Source organism: Rhinatrema bivittatum, chromosome 1 (assembly GCF_901001135.1).
Source record: "Rhinatrema bivittatum chromosome 1, aRhiBiv1.1, whole genome shotgun sequence".
Lineage (NCBI taxonomy): Eukaryota > Metazoa > Chordata > Amphibia > Gymnophiona > Rhinatrematidae > Rhinatrema > Rhinatrema bivittatum.
In genome coordinates this window covers 168544845-168559084 of record NC_042615.1, presented here as the reverse complement: position 1 = coordinate 168559084, position 14240 = coordinate 168544845, and positions in this window count along the sequence as shown.

Below are 14240 nucleotides of genomic sequence, written 5' to 3'. Positions count from 1 at the left end.
TAGGCAATTTAGTTGAAATTGCCTAATTCTTGATAAACGAACCACATCTCTATTAAATAATCCAGGAATAATGTAAACATGGAAATAATCCACACATCTATACATTTTGATATACTTAATAGGGATGTGAATCGTGTGCCCGATCGTCTTAACGATCGGGTTCGGCTAGAGGGGGAAAAAATTTTGATCTGTGGTGATGTGAATCAGAATCGCTTCCGATTCACAACGTTATTTTTTTTTTAGTGAGGCCCTACCCTTTAAAATTAACCCCTTACCTTCCTCCACCCTCCCGAACCCCCCCAAAACTTTTTATGATTACCTGGTGGTCCAGTGGGGGCGCGAGGAGCGATCTCCTGCTCTAGGGCCATCGGCACCATTTTGGCTGCCACTCAAAAATGGCGCCGATGGCCCGATAAAAAAAAACCCACCTGACCCTTTAAAAACAACCCCTTAGCTTCCCCCACCCTCCCGAGCCCCCCCAAAATATTTTAAAATTACCTGGTGGTCTAGTGGTAGTCCCAGGTGCGATCTCCCGTTCTCGGGCCGTCGGCTGCCACTCATAAAGATGGCACCGATGGCCCTTTGCCCTTACAATGTGACAGGGTATCCGTGCCATTGGCCGGCCCCTGTCACATGGTAGGAGCACTGGATGGCCGGCGGCCATCTTTACGACGGCGGTGGCCATCTTTAAAGATTGCGGCGGCATTCTTTACAATGGCGGTGGCCATCTTTAAAGATGGCACCGGCCAGCCAGTGCTCCTACCATGTGACAGGGGCCGGCCAATGGCATGGATACCCTGTCATATGGTAAGGGCAAAGGGCCATCGGCGCCATCTTTATGAGTGGCAGCCGATGGCCTGAGAATGGGAGATCGCTCCCGGGACCACCACTAGACCACCAGGTAATTTTAAAATGTTTTGGGGGGATCGGGAGGGTGGGGGAAGCTAAGGGGTCATTTTTAAAGGGTCGGGTGGTTTTTTTTTTTATCGGGCCATCGGCGCCATTTTTGAGTGGCAGCCAAAATGGCGCCGATGGACCGAGAGCGGGAGATCAGTCCCCGCACCCCCACTGGACCACCAGGAACTCGTAAAAAGTTTTGGAGGGGTTCGGGAGCGTGGGGGAAGGTAAGGGATTAGTTTTATAGGGTCGGGGTGGGTTTAGGGGTTGTTTTGGTGTGCCGTTTTTCCCCGCCCTCCCCCCTCCCCCGATTTACGATTTTTCACGATAAATCGGGGGAATTTCTATTGTATCGCGACTCAACAATGTTTGACAATTTAAAAAATATCTCACGATTTTTTTTAATCGTCAAAAAACGATTTACATCCCTAATACTTAGCCAACATCTAGAGGTGAGGGAGAAAGGACCTGTTCACTAGTGTGTCAGTAAGCTTATTTACAGCCACATTTACCCCTCTAGATAATTAAAAGTAATTAATCGCTAAGTCTTATCCCTTAGAAAATGATCTAACTCTACTGGATCCAGGAACACAAATTTATTATTCTGGTAAGTTATTAGGCACGTACTTGGAAATTTAAGAAAGAAAACTGCACCTATATCTAGAGCCCTTTGCTTATAAGAAAGAAAATGTGTTTGATGTGCTTGAGTAGCTCTGGAAAAATCCAGGAAAATCTGGATTTTTTATCCACGAAAAGCCAATTGTTTATTCTGAAACTATTTATAAAACAACAAATCTTTATCTTGTTTCAATGGAAATGATTCCAGCAAAGTAGATCTAGTTGAGATATCATCAATAGATCTTTTTCTTATTAGGAAGGTAATGCATTTTTGATAGAACTGGAATCTTATCTTCCTCAAAAGATAACACATCACCAACATATTTCCTAAATAGTTCTCTATATGAAAGTAACTTAGAGATAGGAAAATTTAAAAAACGTAAGTTACATGATCTCATTTCATTTTCGGCAAAGAGCGCGCCAATATCTAGCAACGAATTGCGGACCTCTGTCAGAGACAATGTCCTTGGGCAGGCCATGTAATCTGAAGATGTGTTGGAAGAATAGGCGTGCCAGTTCAGGAGCAGATGGTAGGCCCAGTAGAGGGACGAAATGGGCCATTTTTTAAAATCGCTCTATGGCTACCCTTATAATGGCATTGCCCTTGGATGGAGGCAAGTCCACAATGAAATCCATAGACAGGTGGGTCCACGGTTCCTCGAGAGCAGTAAGTGGTTGAAGTAGGCCCCAAGGTCGACCAACCGGGGGTTTTTGTTGCGCACAAGTGTTACAGGATTTGATGTATGCTTTAGCATCAGAGACCATAGTGGGCCACTAAAAGAACTGATGGAGCAGTGCCAAGCAGTGCCAAGGTTCGTGCTTCCCCTGGGTGCCCACCGGATGACTCTTTCTGGAGTCATCAGGGCATGACAGTTTTCCCACTGGGTGAGTAGTGGATAGGCAAATACAAGCTGGGTCTATTATATGACTGGGTTCTTCCGGAGTATCTTCAGACTTCAAAGAGCATGATAGGGCATCTGTCCGGAGGCTTTTCTCAGCTGGATGGTAACAAAGCTCAAAGTTGAACCTGGAAAAGAATAAGGCCCATCGGGCCTGACGAGCGTTAAGATGCTGGGCATGGCTCAAATGTTCCAGGTTCTTGTGGTCAGTGAACACGATAAATTTGTGTTGCATGCCCTCTAACCAAGGGTGCCATTCTTCAAGGGATAATTTGATGGCAAGTAACTTGCAATCTCCGATACTGTAGTTCTGCTCTGCAGATGAGAACTTGCGAGAGTAGAATGAACATGGGACTGTAGATCCGGAAGTGGTGCATTGGCTCAAGACCACCCCAGCTGCAATCGTGGAGGCATCCACTTCAACTTGAAATGGGCAGTTTGGGGCTGGGTGATGAAGAAAAGACCCCACCTGGAAAGCTTATTTCAGGCAGTGAAAGGCCGTGATGGCTTCCGGAGTCCAATTTCAGGTGTCTTGGCCCTTGCGAGTCAATGCAGTCAGAGGCGCAGCCAGAGTGAAATAGTGTTTAATAAAAATGCAATAATAATTTAGGAAACACAGGAAACTCTGGAGAGCTTTAAGACCCACAGGTTGCAGCCAATCCCAGATTCCTTTCAACTTAGCAGGGTCCACAGAGAATCCCCATTGGGAAATAATAAATCCAAGGAAAGGCAGACTGGATTTCTCGAATATGCACTTATCCAACTTCGCAAATAAGTGAATCTCATGAAGGCATTGGAGGATGGTACAGATATCAGTGCGGTGTGTGGCCAGATTCTTAGAAAAGACAAGGATATCATCCAAGTACACCACAACCTTGGTATACTCAAATCTCTGAAAATCTCATTCATCATTCAATGGAAATCTGCGGGCGCATTACAGAGACTGAAGGGCATCACCAGGTATTCGTAATGTCCATCTTGGGTGTTAAAGGTGGTCTTCCAAATGTCATCAGGATGGATCTGTACCAAGTTGTACGCTCAGCGTAAATCCAACTTAGTAATATAGATGCTCCATGCAAGCGATCGAATAATTCCGAGATCAGTGGCAGAGGGTACTTGTCTTTATGGGTGATGGAGTTTAGGCTGCGATAGTCAATACACGGCCTGAGTGATCCATTCTTCTTGGTCACAAAAAAGAATCCTGCCCTGGCAGGAGAGGTAGAGGAAAAGATGAATCTCTTTGCAAGATTTTCTTGAATTTACTCCTTCATAGCTTTTGTCTCTGGGAGAGGCAGAGGATAGGTACACCCTCAGGGAGGCGTGGTCCCAGGTAGGAGGTCTATGGGACAATAAAACCTCTGGAAAGGTGGGAGAAGGTCTGTTTTTGCTTAGAGAACACATCTTTGAAATCTGCATAAGAAGCGGGTATACCTGAAGAAGTGGCAGCCAGAGGAACCACAGAGGGTGGTACCACTTTCTGTAGACAGGACTGGTGGCAGGCAGGACTCCACTCCACCAGTTGCAGTGAACCCCAATCAATTTGGGGTGAGTGACGTTGGAGCCAGGGTAGTCCTAAGACTACCAGGTGGATGGATTTTTCCAATACCAACAGCTCAAGTTCTTCTGTATGGAGGGCACTGGTGCATAATTGAACTGGCTCAATGGTGAGGGAAATTTGACTGGGTAATGGTTCCCTGTTGATAGAAGCTATACACAAGGAGGTCTCCAGAGGATGGGATTTTATACCCAGGAGTTGAACTACATCCTTGAGGATTTAATTACCTCCTACTCCAGAATCTACCAGAGCAAGAACTGGGAAAGACCGGGAGTCCCAGATCAGGGTGACCGGTACAGACAGTTGAGGGGCCAGAGAAGTTGCGCCCAAGTTCAGGACCCCTACTGAACTTAGGTCGGGAAGTTTACCAGACGGACACGGCAAGTCTGTAGATGGTAGCCAGGTGCTCCACAATACAGACACAGACCGGTTTGTCTCCACCGGAGGCACTCTTCCAGGGTCAGCCACCCATGGCCCAACTACATGGGCTCTTCTGACTTGGTCACAATGGAGATCCTACCCGAGGCAGGGCTGGTGGTCAGTGGTGAACGGGATCGAATCCGAGAGGGCTTCTTGGGCATTCGACTCTCCTGGTGATGCTCTTAGAGATGATGGTTGATTCGGCCTGTCAAGTCTATAAGGTCCTCGAGAGAGGAAGGAAGCTCCCTTGCAGCCAACTCTTCCTTCAGCCGTGAGAAAAGTCCATCCAGGTAGATAGCTCGTAGGCAGTCTTCTTGCCAGGCAAGCTCAGAAGCCAAAGTCCAGAACTCAATGGTATAGTTGAAAAGACTTATTTGACCTTGACGAAGATGTAACAAGTTGGTGCTTGCCACGGCATGCCGCCCAGGATCATCAAAGGTCTGTCTAAACATAGCCACAAACTGAGATAACTCCTTTAGGAGAGAGTCTGATCGTTCCTATAAGGGCGAAGCCCAGGCCAGCACCTTCCCTTCAAGATGAGACAGGATAAAGGTGACCTTGGTTAATTCATCCTGGAAGACAGAAGGCTGCAGAGCAAATTGCATATAGCATTGGTTGATAAACCCTCTGCAGAGCTTGGAGTCACCGTTGAAGCTTGGGGGTACTGGTAGAGCCAGCAGGGCTCGAGGCATCGACGATGATGGCTGTGGATGAGGATGAGCCGGTATAGCAACCGGATTGCTGGTGATGGCATCAAGCTGGGCATGGAGATGATCAATGGAGGAGACCAGTGCCTCAAGAAACTGCTGCTGTTCTTGTACCTTGGATGTCAGGCCAGGAATGGCCTGGAGGGCACACGGCTCCACCGAGTCCATGGCCTTTGCAACCTGTTGTGCTGGAGGTGGACCCTTGAGCTGAGGTGGGGTTGACACAACCTGTAGGTAGGGTCCTACGGGTACCCACAGTCGGCAGGTAGAGTGGGCTGATGAACAGAGGCCAGCTAGAGCTTCACCAATACCAGCCCTCATTCCCAGCGGGTTGAGCCTTTGGGTGCCGGGGCTGGCTGGACTTAGGCGGGCCTCTGTATGTAGTCAATGTAGAGATCGGTTCAGCCAAGAGACAGCAGGTGAGAGATGGTACAGTCTTACACTGGACAAGGTAGTGTCCTGGAGACTCGGGCGCCAAAGGAACAGAGGCAGTCAGGGGGTGCCCGAGCAAGAGCAGGCCAAAGCCTGAATAGACCAAGTCCAGGAGGTAAGCTTTAGAAGCATTGAGAAACAGGCTTGAGTCAGGGCTGGCGGCAATCCAGAGGTGGTGGCAAGCAAGGCTGAGGTCTGATCACAGAGATAGTCAAGCATAGTCAAATGATGCGGAGGTCTGGGTCTGGAGATAAGCATTAGCATAGTCAGGCGAAGCAGAGGTATGGGTCTGGAGACAGGTAATAGCATAGTCAGGCAAAGCAGAGGTCTGGGTCTGGAGATAGGCAGTAGCATAGTCAGGCAAAGCAGAGGTCTGGGTCTGGAGAGTGGCAGTAGCATAGTCATGCGAAGAGAGGTCCGGGCTTGGAGATATTCAATGGCGTATCAGGCGAAGCAGAGTCAAAGTCCATGTAGGCAATCTGAGGTATGGAGCAAGGCAGAAACAAGGAAACAGGAACCAGGAACAACGAGAAACAGGAACATAGGAGTGAAATGAATCTCTAGGAGGCAACGGGTACTCGACCAGCGAGGAGACCTGTTGCAAAGGAAAAGCTAGGGAGCAGAGCCTGCGCTTAAATACTGAAGCTCCACTGACGTCATCATCCGGGGCCATGGCTAGGTTCCCGCTGCAGTCCCTACTTAAACATCTGTGATGCACGTGCGTGTGCCTAGGGAGGGGTGATGCACGCACGCGTGCCTAGGGAGGGGTGCAGCACCGAGAAGAAGCATCTCTCCGTGGGCCATGTGGAGAAGCCCTACAAGAAGCAATGGACGTGGTGGCTGGACTGGGAACGCCGGGGACTGCAGCTGGGCTCATTGCCGCCAGCGAGGAGGAACCAGGAGCTGGAGTCACTGTAGAAAGGTGAGGGGGCCGTGCTGCGAGTCTGCCGTGGACGGCATGCGTAACACCTACTCAAGTGACCTTTCACCTTTTTATGATAAAAATCGTATTTTCCACCAAATTAGGGCCTCTTGTCACCTATTCTTTTACCTCGGGTCTTTTCACTACATCCCGAATTGGTAAAAAAGCAAACAAAGGAAAGGAATTTAGCTTTGAGAATAAATGGCACAGGGGAAAAATGATAGAGGTCTATAAAATCAAGAGTGTAGTAGAACAGGTAAATGCAAATCAGTTATTCACTCATTAAAAAAGAAAAAAAAGACTACAGAAAACTCTATGAAGTTACCATATAGCAGTTTAAAACAAATCAGTGAAAATATTTGTTCTCTTAACATTCACAATTAAGCTCTGGAATGTATTGGATATTATTAGGGATGTGAATCGTTTTAGGACGATTAAAATTATCGTCCAATAATTTTAATATCGTCTTAAACCGTTATGGAACACAATACAATACAGATTCTAACGATTTATCGTTATAAATCGTTAGAATCGTGAGCCGGCACACTAAAACCCCCTAAAACCCACCCCCGACCCTTTAAATTAAATCCCCCACCCTCCTGAACCCCCCCCCCAATAACTTAAATAACCTGCGGGTCCAGCGGCGGTCCGGAACGGCAGCGGTCCGGAACGGGCTCCTGCTCCTGAATCTTGTCGTCTTCAGCCGGCGCCATTTTCCAAAATGGCGAGGGTTCCGGCGCCTCGCTGAACGACCTCCTGCAGTCGATCTCCTGCCGGCGCCATTTTCAGTACGAAAACGATTTGCGGCGGGAAATCGCTCCCTGACCCCCGCTGGACCTCCAGGAACTTTTGGCCAGCTTGTGGGGGGCCTCCTGACCCCCACGAGACTTGCCAAAAGTCCAGCGGGGGTCCGGAAGGACCTCCTGCCGTCCAATCATTTTCGTCTATGGCCGCCGCCATTTTTCGGCGCCATTTTGGAAAATGGTGCCGGCTGAAGACGACAAGATTCAGGAGCAGGAGCCCGTTCCGGACCGCTGCCGTTCCGGACCGCCGCTGGACCCGCAGGTTATTTAAGTTATTTGGGGGGGGGTTCGGGAGGGTGGGGGATTTAATTTAAAGGGTCGGGGGTGGGTTTTAGGGGGTTTTAATGTGCCGGTTTTTTGATTTTTTGATTTTTCGATTTTTAACGATTTTTCACGATTTTTCACGATATTTTACCCCCCCAAACGGCAACAATACGATTCCCTCCCCCTCCCAGCCGAAATCGATCGTTAAGACGATCGAGGACACGATTCACATCCCTAGATATTATTAAGGCAGTTAGAGTAGCTTGACTTAAAAAAGGTGTGGACAAGTTCTTGGAGGAAAAGTCCATAAATTGTTCTTAAGCAGGAATGGTTGGGAAAACCCACTGCTTATCTCTGGCATTAAATGTAGGGAATTTATCTACTATTTGGGATCCAGCCAGGTACTTGTATTCTAGATTTGCCACTATTGGAAACAGCATACTTGGCTTGATGGACCCTTGGTCTGACCCAGAATGGTGGAGTCCAATCATTATTAAAAGAACTGAAACATGAAAAAAAATCCAAATCCCAAAAATGGTCAAATGAACAGAAATTAAATTTTCTACAGTTAACCACTAAAATACACTCATCTTTTCCTTTTAATGCTTTTTTCATCAAGTAGTTTTTTATTTTTTTTTTACATTTTTATTCCATTTGATATAACACATATCCATCCAAAGCAGATTCCTTATAATTACTAAATAGATAACATAGAAAGTGACAAATAACAAAACAAATCATATGACTTGGATTATATAACTGTATTATTGCCATTTCCTGACCCAGCCTTTTATCCGTTTCTGTTCCTCTAAAACTCCTGAACCTATATTCATTTTGTTTGCAACATTACTCTATTTCTTCTTTCTCTGCTCTGGCTCCCATTGAAATTCTACACCAAACTCAAATGGCTGGTGTTAACTTCTAATGGCCCCATCCATCATTATCTATCTTCCCTTTTCCTTTTCTGTTCACTACCCTGCTCTTTTGGCATTAAGTTGTCACACTTTCAGAGTTAGATATGCAGAAAGCCAGGGAGTAGGAAAGTTACCCAGGGTAATATTACCTGCATGCACATTCAGTGGAACCTAGACATGTAAATGTTCAGCAGAATATATCTAGTTAAAGTTAGCCAGGTAAACTTGGCCAGGAAACTTTAGGAATGTGATTTCTCCCTCCAAAATTACCCGGCTTAGTTTCTCAGATTAATTCTGAATATTGGTGCTGGCTGGATGCATTTCCCCCATGACCATGGAACACATTTCCCACGTGCCCACAGAACCCTGTCCGCTGTGCCTCCATCTTACCCAACTAAAGGGTGAGAATTTAAAAACTTGAGGGTTTGTGCAGGTAACTCCAAAAACTTATCTGGAAAATCCTTTCAATATTGATCTGAAAAAGAATATGTTTAGTCTATACGGGTACTTTATCTTCCCTTGAAGATGGCTTAAATTATGTGCATGTGTAATGTAGAAAGGCAAAAAACCTCTATTTCCCAACAAGAGTGTATACGGACTAAATTTTTGTTATTTAAATGACCTGATATATAGGCTGTTAGTAATGCAATTGCTGCACAATCACTTTAGCCATTATGTGCGAGATTTAAGTATAATCATTGGTCATTCAAAATATTTTTTTTGCGTGCATACACCTTTAGTGAACATAAAATGTCTCTTATTTCAATGTTTTAATGATAAAGTTTTTATTATGAGTTTTTGCCTCTACAGTCAAATTCTTTTCGAATTCTGTCTTAGCCTGTCTTATCAATGTCTTACTTTTAAGTTGCCAGTGCATATGCTTTATCCTATTTTCTTCTGATGGATTCTTTTTCCAATTTTTGAATGAAGATCTTTTGGCTAAAATTGCCTTCTTCACCTCACTTTTTAGCCATGCCGACAATCACTTGACCTTCCTTCCACCTTTGTTAATGTGTGGAACACATCTGGACTGCACTTCTAAAATAGTATTTTTTTTACAATTGCCATGCCTCTTACACACTCTTAACCTTTGTAGCTGTACCTTTCAGTATTTTTAACTATTTTTCTAATTTTATCAAATGAGAGTTTTGCTAGTTTAATGCTATAGCCATAAATTACTTACTCTCATCATTAATTCAAATTTGAACATATTGGGGAAGAATTTCAGAGGTACACATGGGCAAACATGTGTGTGCGCTACCCGGCTCGCACACATGTACGCCCAATTTTATAACATGTGCGGGCAGGCGCGCGCATGTTATAAAATCACAGGTCAGTGTGTGCTGAACCATGCTGCCTTCCCCCATTCCCTCTACCCCCCAACCCCACCTTCCCTTCCCTTCCCCTTCCTCCCCCGTCCTTTCCTCCCTATCTTTTTCTTTTTATCCTTTTGTTTTAAAATGTACTTCAGCCCTGGGGCTGAAGTCAGTTGTGCCCGCCAGCTGACTGCCGGCTCGCGATCCCCGGTACAGCAGCAAATGGCCACTGTTCCGGGAGCCTCTGACCCCACCCTGCCCTGCCCCCAAACCACCCCACCCTGCCCCCTCCCCACCCCTTTTTGCAAGCCCCAGGTCTTACATGCGTCCTGGGACTTTACACGTGTCGCCGGGCCTTTTGAAAATCCGATCTATCATGATCACTATTGTCAAGCAACCCCACCACCATTTCCTCTCTCAACAAATTCTGCACTCCACTGAGAATTAGATTTAAAATGACTCCCTCTCTTGTTGGTTCTTGAACCAATTGCTCCATAAAACTACCATTTATTCCATCCAGGAACTTTATCTCTCTAGCATGTCCTGATGTTTCACTTACCCTGTCAATATTGGGGTAATTGAAATCTCCCATTATTACTGCTCTACCAGTTTGGTTAGCTTCCCTAATTTCTCTTAGCACTTAACTGTCTGTTTCATCATTTTGGTCTGGTGGATGGTAGAATAAGCTTATCACTATACTCTTCCCCAACCACAAGGGATTTCTACCCATAAAGATTAGATTGTGCATTTAGTCTCTTGCAGGATCTTTATCCTAGAAACATAGAAACATAGAAACATAGAAATGACGGCAGAAGAAGACCAAACGGCCCATCCAGTCTGCCCAGCAAGCTTCACATTTTTTTCTCATACTTATCTGTTTCTCTTAGCTCTTTGGTTCTATTTCTCTTCCACCCCCACCATGAATGTAGAGAGCAGTGATGGAGCTGCAACCAAGTGAAATATCAAGCTTGATTAGTTAGGGGTAGTAGGGGTAGTAACCGCCGCAATAAGCAAGCTACACCCATGTTTATTTGTTTTACCCAGACTGTGTTATTCAGCCCTTATTGGTTGTTTTTCTTCTCCCCTGCCGTTGAAGCAGGGAGCTATGCTGGATATGCGTGTAGTATCAGTTTTTCTTCTCCCCTGCCGTTGAAGCAGAGAGCTATGCTGGATATGCGTGAAGTATCAGTTTTTCTTCTCCCCTGCGGTTGAAGCAGGATATGCATTGAAAGTGAAGTATCAGGCTTATTTGGTTTGGGGTAGTAACCGCCGTAACAAGCCAGCTACTCCCCGCTTTGTGAGTGCGAATCCTTTTTTCTTCTCCCCTGCCGTTGAAGCAGAGAGCTATGCTGGATATGCGTGAAGTATCAGTTTTTCTTCTCCCCTGCCGTTGAAGCAGAGAGCTATGCTGGATATGCGTGAAGTATCAGTTTTTCTTCTCCCCTGCCGTTGAAGCAGAGAGCTATGCGTGAAGTATCAGTTTTTCTTCTCCCCTACCGTTGAAGCAGAGAGCTATGCTGGATATGCATTGAAAGTGAAGTATCAGGCTTATTTGGTTTGGGGTAGTAACCGCCGTAACAAGCCAGCTACTCCCCACTTTGTGAGTGCGAATCCTTTTTTCCACATTTCCTCTTGCTGTTGTAGCTTAGAGTGATGTTGGAGTCACAGTAACCATGTGTATGTTTATTGAATAAGGGTATTATCTCCAGGCAGTAGCCGTCATTCTGGCGAGCCACCCACTCTTTATTGACGGCCTCTTGATTTTATGGATCCACAGTGTTTATCCCACGCCCCTTTGAAGTCCTTCACAGTTCTGGTCTTCACCACTTCCTTCGGAAGGGCATTCCAGGCATCCACCACCCTCTCCGTGAAGAAATACTTCCTGACATTGGTTCTGAATCTTCCTCCCTGGAGCTTCAAATCGTGACCCCTGGTTCTGCTGATTTTTTTCCTATGGAAAAGGTTTGTCGTTGTCATTGGATCATTAAAACCTTTCAAGTATCTGAAAGTCTGTATCATATCACCTCTGCTCCTCCTTTCCTCCAGGGTGTACATATTTAGATTCTTCAATCTCTCCTCATAAGTCATTTGATGAAGACCTTCCACCTTTTTGGTCACCCTTCTCTGGACCGCCTCCATCTTGTCTCTGTCTCTTCGGAGATACGGTCTCCAGAACTGAACACAATACTCCAGGTGAGGTCTCACCAAGGATTCTATGCCATCCCACCACCAAGTTGTTTCTCTCTATCGTTGTGATATAATTTGTACCTTGTTATAACACTGTCCCTTTGGTTATCATCTTTCCACCATGTCTCTGAGATGCCAATTAAGTCTATGTCATCATTCACTGCTATAACTCTTAATCTCCCATCTTCTTAGACTTCTGGCATTAGCATACAAACATTTCAAAGTGTGTTTTTTGGTTTATATGCTGATTTTCAGTTGACAGGGATAAATTGGAATCTTTTAGCACATGTGTATCTTTAATTATAAGCACTTGAACTACTTTGGATAAGCTCTTGGAGGAGAAGTCCATTAACAGCTATTAATCAAGTTTACTTAAGGAATAGCCAATGCTATTAATTGCATCAGTATCATGGGATCTTCTTAGTGTTTGGGTACTTGCCAGGTTCTTGTGCCTGGTTTCGCCTCTGTTGGAAACAGGATGCTGGGTTTGATGGACCCTTGGTCTGACCCAGCATGGCAATTTCTTATGTTCTTATGTACTTTTCTTATTATTGGAAACTCTCTGATGGGATGCCCTAACTCTAATGCTTCATTAGTATCCTTTGAATATACCTCCCTCTGAAGCATGTGCTACTGAGCAGAGATGAGCTTCATTTTTCTGTGTCGGGTCGGGTTTCGGTTCGGGCGCTTCGTGGGAAAAATGTGTTTTCCCGTGGGTCATTTTTCGGCGAAACGGATAGGGAAAAGCAAACCGGAAAAATGAATCAAAAAAAAAAAGAGTCGAAAAAAAATCACCCCAACCCTTCAAATGTACTTTATTACAACCCCCCCACCATCCCGATCCCTCCCCAAGACTTACTAAAAGCCCTGGTGGTCCAGCAGGGTCCCACGAGCGATGTTTCCCTCTCAGGCCGTCGGGCCTGCCAGGAATCAAAATGGCGCCGGTGGCCCTTTGCCCTTACCATGTGACAGGGGCTACTGGTGCCATTGGTCGGCCCCTGTCATTTGGAAGGAGCAATGGATGGCCCACACCAATTTCAACGAAATTGCTTAATTTGTGATAAAAGAATGCACATCTCTACTGCTGAGCAACTGTCAGTTTTCCCCTTTGATTTAGTTTAAAACTGCTCTATCTCCTTTTTAAAGGTTAGCACCAGCAGCCTGGTTCCATGCCGGTTAAGTTGGAGCCCATCCCTTTGGGAAAGATTCCCCCTTCCTTAAAAGGTTCCTCAGTTCCTTAAAAAATGGAGTCCCTCTTCCTCACACCATCATCTCATCCACACATTGAGATACATAAATTATAAAGGGAGAAAGAGGAATTTTCTCTACCTCTTTAAAATATGATCTGACATTCAAATTTTATAAATATTTTTCTACTGCTGTAATTAATACAGAAAATTTCTTAATTAACAGGATTGTTTCCAGAATATTTTTGTTACCCTTCATATTGGACTTTGTAATTTGATTACAGTATATGCCTGAACATTTTATGCTAGTACAGGCTGTACAGACACATCATCTAAGTATAATGTGCTAATCAGATCTGAAATAAATGACAGGCTAAAATGCAAGGCCTAGTACCCAAAGGAATATTATTTTGTTACTTTATATTGGTTTGCATTGTTTTGATGTTACAATTGTGTATGTATTTTTGTACTGGCTGAGATTTATGGATCAGTGGACTAATCATTTGTATAAATAAATAAATAAAATTAATAGCCTTATACATTCTCCGGAAAGAAATTTCACAGGTCAGTTTTGTGTTGAATGAAAATTGCATTCCTTATCCCTTTTACATCTATCAATTAGTTTCATATAGTGTTTCCTAGTTCTAGTATTGTTTTAAAGAACAAATGAACATTTGCATTAACTTATTCTACACCAGTCTTGGTTTTAGAAACTTCTATTATATCTCTTCTCAATCATCTCATCTACAAGTTAAAGAGCTCTGAACTGTCAAACCTTTATTCACAGGGAACTGTCTTCATAAGAACATAATGTAGGTGTTTTGCTTGATGACAAGTTAATGTTTACACTACAGATTCGATCAGTATGCAAGTCTTGTTTCACAAATCTTCAGATACATAGACAATTAAGACCATTCTTGCACAATGATGATTTGGTTAGAATAGGTCATGCCTTGGTGACTACAAGGCTTGATTATTTTAAATCAGATTTCATTGGTTTACCCAGAAAGAACTTTCAAATGGGCATGCGGGCACCAGGGATATTTTAAGTCTCTATGAGGCCCTGGGCAAACCTCACGAGGATGGGCTCCTCCCCACTCCTTACCATATGAAATTTTT